General features: G+C 37.1%; 1 protein-coding gene across 1 annotated transcript in view; it reads right to left on the bottom strand.

Moving 5' to 3' along the window:
- The window catches only part of ESR1 (estrogen receptor 1), a 358,432-nt gene extending 348,466 nt beyond the window's left edge, over nucleotides 1-9,966 (bottom strand). Inside the window, exon 1 of the mRNA XM_033103075.1 lies at nucleotides 9,850-9,966. The gene's annotated coding sequence lies outside the window, so the exon portion shown is untranslated. The remainder of the gene's footprint in view (nucleotides 1-9,849) is intronic.
- Between the last annotated feature and the right edge of the window lie 2,189 nt (nucleotides 9,967-12,155).

Raw genomic sequence — 12,155 nt, 5'->3', positions numbered from 1 at the left:
TTGAAATATTAGCATGACTGTTTTTTCTTAATTCTAAGCAGCAGTGAACCTAACTTAGGAACTTTTTCTCAATTAAATAAAAACAACAAATGGAAAGTTTAACATTGAATTAAAGAGTCTTCAGAATTAGCAGGTGCAGAATGACAGATTTATAGAGGCCAATGGACTGACACTTGTATTTTAGGTCTAGGAAACGTCTGCTCAGAGAAAGTAGTTTATGGTTTCCACATCAAACAGAAGAAGAAAAAAATACCACATTAATTGCGACTTTAGTAGTTTTTTTTTTTTTTTTTATCAAAATGTAATACAAATCCTATTCTAGTGAGCTTGTATACTTCATGGATCATATTCTACTAAAATCAAGGTAAGACGGAAATTGCCACATGAGGCAATGGTAAAGGAAAGAAAGAATCAGAGCTTTCAATGGAAAATTCATAAGCATATGCTATGGAGGGTAACAAGGCTGATAAAATAAAACATTCAATTAATCTATGAAAGAAAATTGCTTTCTCTGTGTGAGTCTACAGATTATACGGGCTTCTTCAATCACTGATCTAAAACAGTGAAATCCAACCCCTGCAAATACTTAGAACTAGACATGTCACAGATAGTAATACAGATATGGAAAAATTTTGCGCAAACATGCAACAACCTTGGTAATGAACTCATCTTTTTTTTTTTTAACCTCAGTCTTTTAGGCTCATTCTGAATAATTATGTGAAGCAAGGAATTGGCTGTTATCCAGTTAATTTAGACTGTGGACACTGACCAAATTGTTTGACATCTTACCCTCATCCCTTCTATTTTCAGTCCACATTTTCCCTCCATGGTGACTTTCTGGTTATGTATTATCTGGTTTTGGCTGTCTCTACTACCCACTTCAGATAATTTCTCAACTCTCCACTTGGCTTCTTGCTGGATGGGCTTGACCTAAGAAAATGGATGAAGAAAGAGCCAACATTTTCCTTTGATCTCTTGGAACTCAGAATTCTATTATATAATCTACCATAAATCCTAGCAGTAGAGATTGACATCACCGTCCAAACTTGCCATACTATGAAACTCCTGGGTGATTCATTGTGGATTCTGACATTTCTTCATTAACATGAACTCAATACTTCAGTTTGTCTGTGATAAGATTTTTTTTCAGTTGCCTTGATATTTTTAAGGGTTGCCTTGATTGATTTTTTTTCTTCTGCAATCTAAGCTTCACGTGCCAAATGTTCTAACTGGCTAACTGCCTCTAAGGTTTAAGCTCACAGATGTTTCCTTGTGGCCACAGCAAACGCTACTCCTCTAAGAATAAGTCTGATAAATAAAATTGGCAATAAATTTAGAACTAAAGAGCTGGATAAGAAAATCAAGTGCCGCCTCTGTTAGCTACACTTTTGTAAATCTACAAACTTGTCTGATGTACTCAATTCTCAAATATCGGTGGTAGTGGATTCTAGGAATTGCATCAACAAATTAAAGCCTCAAACAATCCAAAACCTCTTTCTGTTTAACAGTATAAATCCCTTTCCCTACTGAACATATTACCGTGGCTGCTAACAAGTAGAAAATTGGCACATGTAAATTTTGCTTGTATTCCAAGTGCAGAGGGAGGAATAAAATGGATAGAATCCAGATGGTGAAAAGGAAGTAAAGCAAGGGCCATGCATAGTCTAAATATGAATAATCTGTGAACTGCTCTGAATGATTGTTACTCAGCTACATTAATATTGCTTATGCAACGCGAATGCCATAGTAAGCAGGACACATTTGCTTTCTACTTTTTCCTTTCCTAGAAAACACTCTTCTATGAAACTTTTCCTTCACAAATTAGATTTGAAGTACCTTGATTTGTGAAGCCTAGATGACCTGGAGGGATAGACCAGCAAACCAACATGAGCAACGTTCCTCATGCTGAATATTATGATGTCACCCTCTCTGTGTACTTCTGTGTTTAAAATATAAAGCCCAGGCATTGTCCACCATGAAACATTCTCAGGAGTATAGCATCATCATTTGAGATTTATTGTAACTAAAATTAAATTACTTAGTGTGCTTGGCCTTCCCCTCAAACCCCACCCCCAATAAGTCTATGCTTATTCTTTTCTTTCCTTTTTTTTTTTTTTCAATTGGCAACCTTTTATTTCTCCTTAGAGGAGAAGGAAAAAAACAGGAAAAGAGAAAGCACAATTTGATTTCTTCCCTCTATCTTCAAGTCACTGGATTCAGTGCCCCCATTCCCATAAGCATAAAGCACTTTAGGCAGCTGCAAGACATATCAGTGTCTTCTTTTGCCAACTAGAGTCATAAATCAATAGAATGATGCCATGTCTGTCTTTTATTCCCAGCATAGATACCTATGGGTTTGTATCAGTATCTCAACTCACTCTGCTTCTCAATGGAGATTGCTAAAAGCAAGACCTATAGAAGCATATAATGGTATGGCCAAAGGGACCATAGAGCCCCTGAGTCCAAAACCTTCATTCAGTTGGTGAACGAAATGGGGCTTCAGATTTGTTTGAGCAAAGCCACAGGCATAACACTTTCTGATTTCAAAATATATCATGAAGCTACAGTAATCAAAACAGTATGGTACTGGCATAAAGACAGATATGCAGGGCGGCGATAGAACATAGAGTCCTAAATAAATTCATACATATATAGTCAATTGATCTTCAACAAAGGTCCCAAGAAAACATAATGTGTAACGTATGGTCTTTTCCACCAATGATGTTGGAAAACCTGGAGAGCCACATATAAAAGAATGATGTTAGACGTAATCTATCTTACACAGTACACAAAAATAAGTGCTAAATGGATGAAAGACTTAAGTGTAAGGCCTGAAACTGTAAACTCCTAGAAGAAAAGCTTCATGACATTGGGCTTGGCAATAATTTCATGGATATGACAGCAAAAGCACAGGCAACTAAGACAAAATAAGCAAGTGAGACTACATGGAACTAAAAACAGTCTGCACAGCAAAGGAAAGAATTAGCAGAGTGAAAAGACAACCTACAGAATAGCAGAAAATACTTGCAAACCCTATATCTGATAAGGGGTTTATCTCCAAAATACATAAGAAATTCATACAACTCAATAACAGAAAGACTGATGATACAATTTAAACATGGTCTAAGGACTTGAATCGACATTTCTCCAAAGAAGACATACAAAGAACCAACAGGTATCTGAAAAAATGCTCCTCATAGCTAATCATCAGAGAAATGCAAAATAAGACCACAATGAGATACCACCCACACTTGTCTGGATGGCTATTACCAGAAACACAAAAGACAAGTGTTGGTGAGGGTGTGGAGAAACTGGAACCTTTGCACACTCTTCACGGGAATGCAAAATGGTGCAGCTGATATGGAAAAGAGTATAAAGGTTCTTCAAAAAATTAAAAAGAGAACTACCAGATGATACAGGTATCCCACTTCTGGGCATACATCCAAAAGAACTGAAATCAAGATCTGGAAGAGATATTAGTACTCCCATGTTTATTGCAGCACTATTCACAATAGTTTGTTTTATGTGAAAACAACCTGTGTTCATCAAGAGATGAATGGATAAAGAAAATGTGGTGTATACATACAATGGAATAGTATTGAGCCTTAAAAAGAAGCTAATTCTTCAATGTGTGACAACACGGATGGACCATGGAGGACATTATGCTAAATGAAATAAGCCAGTCACAGAAACTCCAGTCCTGCATGATTCCACTTAAATGAGGTATCAAAAATAATCAAATTAATAAAATCAAAGACTGGCATGGTGGTTACCAGGGTCTGGGGAGGTGAAAAAATGGGAGTTATTAATCAATACACAAAAAGTTTCAACTAAGTAAGATAAATAAGCTCCACTTATCTAGAGATCTACTGTGGAACATTGTACATGTAGTCGACGATAATGTATTATACACTTAAAATTTGTTAAGAGGATAGATCTCATGTTAAGTGTTCTTACCACAATAATTTAAAAAAAAAAAGACTTGTTCAGTATCCAAATAAAGTATCTATTTAATAAATATAAACAAATCATTTTAGTCTAATAGCAATATGTGCTATTTTCTTCTGAATCTATATCTTGTCCAAATACAATAATTTTACTACAAAAATTTTCCAAGTAAATAGCATTTTACACGTAGATGAAGTGTGTTACTTTTCATATCAGTTAGTCTTCATTGTACCACTAGCAGAATCTTTGATGGGAGTTTTGGTAGTTATAATGCCCACTTTACAGATGGGAAAACAGCGTACTGAGCATGTAAGTTGTTTATTAAGTTTACTCAGAACATCAGTGGCAAAGTAATATCATTTTGACTCCCCACCTACTTCTTTCTCCACTGATCATTTTTGAACAAAATTTTCTTTACAACCCTAAACAATCATGATTAAGAAAAGCAAGTCCTGAATGATTTATTAAATTGTATTACAACTCACTTGAACTATTCCAACCACCTCCAAATTGATGTACCCACTCTTCATCTGAAGACTTCAATCTCCACAGTATTTTCCTAAGGTTAAGTTTTTATTTCATTCCAACCCTACTGCAAAATCTTTAATGCCTACACTAGCAAGTCGAAAGATATAACATTTAAGTCTCCGTTCTTGAATTATCTCATACCACCTCATACCTCCTCTTCTCACCTATGCTCCTGTCAGGCTGGCTAATGATTACCCATGCCTTTGCTTATGCTCTTCCCTTTCCTTATATCTTCCTGTGGAAATATTACCCATCTTTAAGGTCATGGGCAAATGTCACTTCCTATGTGAAACCATCCCTAACCATCTCCATCATCTCTGTGAACCCCTCTCTACCCCCACCCCTCCAACATTCCCCCTTAATCAGAACGAATTTCCCCTCTTTATGCTTTGACACCATGATACTTGTCACTCTCGTAGGACTCATCACATCCTACTCTATCATCACATCACATTATGTGATACTATGGTCTACAGCACATATTATCGTCACTATGTAATAATCATAGGTCATATTACGTGCCTTACTGACCATAACTGAGAGTGAACATTTTGGGACCAAGGAACAAGTCAGGCTCTATCAACCATCACAATTATGTCCCAAATCCCCAGTGTATCCATTCCACCACCTCCCAAGGTACTGCAGTACAAGCCTGAACAAACCCTATCTCTGCGCTTAAGGCCCTTTCAGTCTGGCAGGCGGCAGAGACTCTGGGACAGACTTTAATAAACCACAGCAGGGCCCTTGTAATATTACTCATTCCTTAAATAAAATCAGGAAAAGAATGTAACAGTGTGTGTCAAGTTGAACTATACTGGATTCTGAGTAACCCTCATCTCTAAACATCTTTTAGTAAAACCCAATGCAAGTAAGATTTTCAAAATTCCATATAACAAAGAAATGTATATCTTTATCACATAGCTTTAAAGTGAACTATACTAAAATGGATTATTATCTACAATGTGATGGTCTTTATTAAATACCTTTCTGAAGTTGGTTTTTAAAAAATTAACCCTGACAAATGATTGGCTATTGTAAATAAAAATGAGAGTACAAAAGACAAATGTTTTCTATGAGATGAACTCAAAATTTCTTGTGGATTTCTTAGTGTATAGAAATTCAGAAAGGCAGGATCTCAATGAGGCCATTTCTATGAATAGCAAAGGGAGGAAGGGTCACAGATTTGCAGATTATCCATTTGCAAAAGGGCTTTGAGAGTGTCTTCAGAACGAACCTAGCGGAAGAGGTATATGTTTGGAGAGCTCAGCTGGCCATTTCATAAGAGAACAGTTAGATGGGAACAGAAGGGGAAAAAATACCAAAAACCCAGTGGCAATCTACTACTGCACCAAAGGCAGGAACCTAGAACAGGAAGCATGGTTACATAGACTAAGCAAATCTTAACATTTTTTCAACTTCCTCAGGATTGTTATTTTGTTGTGGCCTGTCTCTTTCCCTTTGTGACTGGCAGTGCCCACCAACCCAGTGCCTGCGAGTTGTCTTCAAGGCTGCAAGAAAGGGAAGCTGGAAGACCGTGCCCCATTTGTATCCATTCCTAGAAGGAAACCCCAAAGAATCAAGAGTTGGTGATTCAAACAGGAGAGTGAAGGCAGATTAAGCTCCTGAAGGCTGGGATTAGGAAAATGAAGTTCCAGGTGGGCAGCCGGTAAGAATCCTGTGGTGGGTTTCTTTTTATAACGGAAAGGCTAGGACAGCTGAGAGCCACTTGTCTTCTCAAAGAAGTCAAAGAACCTCCTGAAGACGGCAGGGCGACCCAGGGAGAGGATTACTCAGAGTGGTGACAGGCCAGCTCTCCATCTCCCGTCATCCAGGAAAACCCAGCCCATCCGGTCTGCCATACTCACATTCCAGCTCGGCCACACGCCTGACAGGCCCCAACTGCCATCCATACTTCCACCACTGCACATACTCTCAGTCCTTCAAAACATAAAACAACCCACCTCTCATACCCATTTCATAGCACCATACCAGGGCTACTCTCACTTACTGGTGACAAGATTTTACATGTAACTAATGAATAATTTATACCTTCCGTATCAAAATTTGTATTTTATAAAACTGAACTTTTTACAAAGCTCTTTTACATACATTACTTAATTCCATCTTCATCAATGGCCATCAACCTTCTGTAAGTCAGATATCATTATTCCCCTTTTACAGATGAAGATACTGAGGTTTAGAGAGGTTATAATATTATCTCTTATTGGCCCTATCTGCTCAGCCTTCTCCTCTAAGGCAAGGATCATATTGATCAAAAACTTTAGAAATTAGTATTGTATCAATAGCTGAGGGCACGAGCTTCAGAAATTGCTAAGCTTATCCTCGAGTCGTAGGACTGCCACTTAGAAAGTGGTCTAACATTGAACATATTACCTAACGTTTCAAAGTCTTAGTTTCCTCACTTGTAAAACTAGAATGATTATACTGCTTACCACTTGAGATTACTGTAAGGATTTAATGTGATAATGTCTATAAAAAATGGCTATTGCACTAAGTCAGAGCTCCCTAAATGTTAGGTGCTAATACAATTTTATTACTACCACCTCAGGAGCACTAAATATTCATTACAGAGTGGGTGAGGGAGAGAGGTCTCTAGCTTCATGTTGAATTAAAAGTTAGCATACAATCCTATACTTGTATGTGCATAAATTCATACCTTGCACAACAACCAAACAAAATGCTTTTTTTGATGTAAAACAAACAAACAAACAAACATGAAGCATTTGTAATAAGTTTTTTACATACTGGTCACAGCAAGAATCTGCCATTTTCTTTGCTACTGTTCTCATCACAAAGGAATATCATTACCCTTATAGTCACAGAGGAGATGAATAATGGAGGGAAGGACGTTGGAGATTTCGGCACTTTCTCTTCCAACACTTTATGCTCATTTACAAAAGCAGCAATGTGTCAGCATGCTCAGCTGGATGGATTTATTGCCTTTTCTAATTCAGGTCAAGTTCCCAGTTATGGTCAGATGGACATAAACTCCTAGCAGCTACGGTGCTGGCCGTAGTTCTGGTCATTTATTCAGCCAGCACCTATTACCAGGCACGGTGCTATAATTGGAAGAAAAATGACTTTGTCATATTGAGTTCCTAACACTTGAAGACTGCAAGTAGTTTAATGAATGGTTTAATCTTATTTATTCCACACAATTATAACCGGCAGCTATTCATAATTGCCTGCTTTGCAGATGAAGCATTTGAAGCCAGAGTTGAAACTGCACAGTTAGAAGGTGGTGGGAGCTTTTACCTCGCCGTCTTCTGTGGATTTGAATTAAGCTACTTAATGTCTGGGTCCTCACCAAAGAATGACTGCTATGGAAGAGTGGAACAGAAGTGTGAGCTTTCTAGCAAAATATGTGTAGGAGTAGATAGTGCAAGCCCTGATAAAGGTGAATGAGCAGGACCACGCCTCAACCAACATCGATGAAATTTGTGCCATGAATATTGTACGCAAAGCTGGGTCACTGTCATTCTTCTCAGTTTTCTTTGTAACCAGTCTGTAACCGTGCAGCAGAACTGTTCTCTGTTCAAAGCAAACTGAAGCCCAACCCCTGGGCCCTGAGACCCAGAAGTTGCTTTGACCAATGGGGCTAAATGAATACGGACAAATACTCAGAGAATCCACAGATAATAATATAAACGTGTTCAGCAGGCACCCAGTGTGAACATTTCTATTTAGAGTGAGTATTAGGAGGAAGGTAGAGGGTTCCTAGCTCTAAATCCCAAACTGAATGAAAGACACAGAGTTAATTGAAAGACTGTTTCAATTAACTGTTTAGCTTTGTTCTTGCTGCAAGTTTAAGACATATGAGTTTATCCCTTTCCTTGACTGTCACAAGCAATAAAACAAAACAAATATCTCTAAGGGGCTAGAAAAATATCCTGCTAGTAAATACAAGCTTTACATTCATATTCAACATTTTGCTTTTCTTTTCTACATATCACATCTCTGATATTTACATTGCTTTTGTTCATAATTTCTTCGACAATCTAACAACCACTATAGTATTTTGTCTAACCTCTGGAATATTATTCCCACGCACGCCAAGGCCTGGTGGGCAGTCTTCAGAGGATATTAACAAAATCGCAACAAACATTTGCATTTAAGAAATAGGAAAGAATTTTATAGAGTAGAAATTGGCTCTGAACCCTAGGTCTCAGAAGTTCCCATCCAATTTCTTTTCTTTCTTTTTTTTTCGGCTCTCTGGGTTTTAAGATAAAATTCAAATATTTCTACTTCATATTCATAAGTTCACTCTCAACATTAACATATATTATATGCTAATATAATATAGATATACACATATATGTATATGGATATCTATATGGATATAGATATACACACATTCAAAACGCGATGATTTTCCCAGCAACCTTCTGCTTGGAGTTGCTCTGCAAGCTTATTAGATCTGGCCTATAAATCCAATAGAAACCTGGCACCTTTAGACGGGAATCAGCGCCATGACCCCAAGTCTTGATAAAGCCCAACTCGTTGGCTTTATGGGCATGTCTAAGAGAACAAAAAATGGTTACCCTCTTGACAAAGCATGAAACTTAACAACTTAGCGCACATTTCCTGAAGCGTGTGGCATCCCTCTAACCAAAATGAAAGTATCCTGCCCTGCCTTTTGTGACTGCCACATCATTTCTCAAGGATCACACCGCTCTATAGGGGGAAGGCGTTCACATACACACCCTCCTGCTGCAAAAAGTGACCAATCGTTTTTTCACAGAGAGGCAAACGAAGGCAGCAGGACTGAAAAGAACTTGCCTAAAATCACAGGGCAATTGAAAAACAGGGTGTCTCACTTTTGTATTGCTAGATTGCGTAGCTTTTCAGAAAACTTGACTGCTTTCAGGAAACAAATAAGAGCTTATTCATATGGCTTAGTTCCAACTCACATAAATTATGGCACCAAAGTTTAAGAAAACAGGTAGTGTGTTCAGGCTAGCCCGCCATCAGTCCAATTAATAACTTTCAAATTCCGACACATTTCAACAATGCAGTTTCTCACAGCTAGAGCTGGATCCAATAAATACACATTATCTGGGGCGGGCAGGCAGCCTGTCAGTGCTGTGCTAAGGATAGTCATGTTGCCCTCTGAATCAGCTGACTATTACTCCAAAAGTGAATTTCCACTGTACCAAGCTTAGACTTAACATTTTAATGTCGTAGCCATACTTGTCAGCAACTTTGCAAAATATCCCTGGAGCGTTAAGCGAAAAAGGAACATCCTTTCACATGAGAGGGAAACTCTAAAGTTACCTCATGCTTGTAAATAGTAGCACAGATAGCCAAAAGGAAAAATAAATAAATTGAAAGAGAAGAAACAGGAGTACCTACTTGAAGAGAAGAATGTCACTCAAAGACTGTCTTCTTATGCTATAGAATGAGCAAGAGAAAGGACAGTAACCTTTCGAGCCCATTAAGAAGCTTCTGAGCATGGAGCCTGCATTTTCAGTTTTGGTGCAATCGGCTCTGAGGCAGGAGGCAGGAGGCTATGACCATGAAATTAGGAAATGCAGTAACTCAAAACTAAAGAACTAGCACCACCATTTGACTAGGAGTGGAAAATCTCCTGTACAAAGTAGAGGAGGGGGTGGCCTTCCTTTCTCCACACCAGGCCCGATTCTAACTTTCTGAGCACTTCGATCAAGGCAGATGTTTAACAAGGGGTAAGGAGTCTGTTTAATCTGCCTGAACTATTTTTCCGTAATCCAGCTGATTTTCTCTTTGCTACTAATAAAGCTTGAAGTCTAGACGGGCATGTCCAGTAGGAAAAAATAAATAAAGCCTTCACTCAGCACATAAATTTTGTTAATCCAAAATTAGTCACAGCTAAGAGCAGGAGGGAGGACGTGTCTTCTGTGAGCATTTTCGTAACATTCTCGTTCAGCCATTGACTCAACAACCTGTATTTCTCGTCACTGATTAATTAGGTTCTTGACTTTTAACCTGCAGAGGCTTAGCTTCTCCCTGACGCTGAAGCCATTCCTTCTATCAGACGATATTTCCATAAACTGTCTGGCATTTCCTGCAGCCATTTAAGAGTTTGTGGGTGTTTTGTTTTGTTTACCCTGAGATAAACATTCAGAAGTAGAAAATGGGCTAAAAAATAAAATTGAAATTTCTTAAAATAATATTGAAATGTTAATACCTGATAAAGTCTGCAGTGGTTTATGTAGTATGTGTTGTAAAGGATTTTTTTTTTTTTAATATATTAGATTTTTTTCTACTCTACAAAGCATAGGAAAGGCTAGTTTTCTGGAGGTGAGAATGGTTGAAGAGAAGGTAAAGGGGGATGTTTCTCTGGCTGCTGGGTCCTAGAATCTCCAAGTTCAGGTTTACATCTGTAGGGCAAGAGGTGAATCTCAAAATCGGCTTAGAAAAAAAAAAAATCAAAAATCTCAGAATCAACGCTTTTGAAACAGTTTGAAATAAAAATATCTTAACTGTCTTCAGTCTTCTCTGTATTAGTAAGTTTACCCATAAAATAATTTGAATATATGAATTTGTCTGAGATTAATTTGCACAGGATATGTAGAGCAGGACACGTTTTAGCTAATAGATAAAGGATTTAATTTTAAATTAAGAAACATGAAATTTCAACAAGATTCACTTACTAAAAGAACAATCATGCTCTGGGTGGTGAACACACAATGGGATTTATAGATGGTGTAATACAGAATTATACACCTGAAATCTATGTCACTTTACTAACAATTGTCACCCCAATAAACTTTAATTAAAAAAAAAAAACAATCACGTAATGTATTATGGTAGTTTTACTACATTATTATTTTTATTATGATTTCTGACAAGGTAAATTCTTCAATAAAATGTTTTGAACAGTTTAAATATTTTGAAAGCAAAATATTTTTTTCTAAATTAATTAAATCCTTCAATTTTTTTTTTTTTTGCCAGAATGGATGAACTGCACTTTTCAAACAGCACTTAGCTACCTGTTAAAATCAGTTGCACACATCAATACAGAGGAGAAAATTACTTAGAGCAACAGTTCTCAAAATAGGACATCCGGTAGATTCTGGACTGAAGGTTATAGATTTTTTTTTTCACTAGAAAATATAACTGAATAATATAAAAGTTATATAAAATATAAATTGAATTAATTATCCTTAAAAGACTATTAGTGACATTCATTTGCATTCCAATATGTGCTTTCTGAAGTGGGAGAGAGAAAAAAATAATAGCAAATGTCTTCTGGGCACACACTAGAAGTCAGATATTATTCTAACCCGATGAAGTACTATTGTAAAGTACTCATTTTACAAATGAGGAAACCATGGGATACCAAGATTAAGTACTTATACCTACATTTCACAGCTGGAGTGAACTGGACTCGAGCACTCAAGATTTTAACACTGCACTGCAGAATCAGAACCACTAAATGAGAACGTACTATGAGGACACACGTGTTTTACATGTCTTCATGGGAAGAAAAAGTGGAAAGGTTATCAGTGAATGGGTAATAACCGTTTCTACAGATTGATACCAAAAAGTGTTTATTAATCATCTTATTCTAATGAAATCATTAAAAATTAAAGTGTCTCCTTGGGCTAACATTGTTTTAAAATATTCTGTGCATTCTTATAGAAAACAAAATCTCCTCTGAGGTAAAGTTTCTAATT

The sequence above is a fragment of the Rhinolophus ferrumequinum genome, chromosome 3, assembly GCF_004115265.2.
Source record: "Rhinolophus ferrumequinum isolate MPI-CBG mRhiFer1 chromosome 3, mRhiFer1_v1.p, whole genome shotgun sequence".
NCBI classification, from domain to species: domain Eukaryota; kingdom Metazoa; phylum Chordata; class Mammalia; order Chiroptera; family Rhinolophidae; genus Rhinolophus; species Rhinolophus ferrumequinum.
This window is presented reverse-complemented; position numbering and strand designations above follow the sequence as displayed.